The following is a 1,404-nucleotide window of genomic DNA, read 5'->3' on the forward strand; positions in this document are numbered from 1 at the left end:
TAGTCCACGGACTTCCTGTTTCTACTGCCGCGCTCACACCAGTTTCCTGGTTGTTGGTGCATGCTATTGACAACGGCATATTTTTCACGATGCCCGCAGATTTACCATGGATAAATGTCAACCACATGCACACAACTGTCGACACACTTTCACCTGCACCTACCAGCAAATGGGTGAGACATTTCGATTTGAACATTCTGTCCGTCCATCGATCCGTCCGTGGACGCAACTTGATTTGTACAACTTGAAACGTTTCACCCCTTTGCTGGGAGGTGCAGGTGCAAGTTTGTTGTTGACATTTATCCGTGGTAGATCTCGCGGGCGGAGGGAGAGCCTCTGCTCCATGCCAGTTCTTCTGCTTTAGTTGGGTGAAAAGGCCATGTGGCAGCACGGTCGCCCAGTGGTTAGCGCGGTCGCCTCACAGCAAGAAGGTCCTGGTTCGAGCCCCGGGGTAGTCCAACCTTGGGGGTCGTCCTGGGTCATGCTCTGTGTGGAGTTTGCATGTTCTCCCGTGTCTGTGTGGGTTTCCTCCTGGTGCTCCAGTTTCCTCCCACAGTCCAAAGACATGTAGTTCAGGTGACTCACCAGTACTAAATTGTCCTTAGGTGTGTGTGTGTGTGTGTGTGTGTGTGTGATGGCTTGGCGGTCTATCCAGGGTGTCTCCCCGCCTGCCGCCCAATGACTGCTGGGATAGGCTCCAGCGACCCTGAGAGCAGGATAAGTGGTTTGGATGATGGATGGATGGATGGATGGATGGACATCTTGCAGGCATCGTGAAAAATATGCCATTGTCAGTAGCACGCGCCAACAAACAGGAAACTGGTATGAGCGCTGCAGTAGAAACCGGAAGTCGGTGGACTACAGTTGTACACAGTGGATTTAGAATCCAAACTCAGAAAGGCAGCAGTGCTCTGAAGTTAAGAACAGCATGAGGAAATGATCGAGTTCTGTAAGCAACACAACATCCTGTCCTTAGACCCTCACATCAGATGAGCAACAACTCCCTAAAAAAAACAAATAAACCCCTTTAACAGGGAGGAAAAACTAGGAGGAAAGCTCAGGAAGAGCAACAGAGGCAAATCTCTCCCAAGACGCATAACGTGACGTGATGTTGTGTTCACACAATTTACACAATACAACACTGAAAGAGGATAACACAATTATAATGGACTTATAAAACATATGAAGGATATGATGAGGAGGATGCCAAGTACCAGAACCACCGGAACAGCTCAGGACCCGAGCCACGTCACCACCATCACCATGTAGACAACAACAACAACAACAAAAACGGTTGTCCGGGTAGCGTGGCGGTCTATTCTGTTGCCTACCAACATGGAGATCGCCAGTTCGAATTCCCCTGTTACCTCCGGCTTGGTCGGGCGTCCCAACAAACACAATTGG

The sequence above is a fragment of the Lampris incognitus genome, chromosome 18 (assembly GCF_029633865.1).
Source record: "Lampris incognitus isolate fLamInc1 chromosome 18, fLamInc1.hap2, whole genome shotgun sequence".
Classification (NCBI taxonomy): Eukaryota; Metazoa; Chordata; class Actinopteri; order Lampriformes; family Lampridae; genus Lampris; species Lampris incognitus.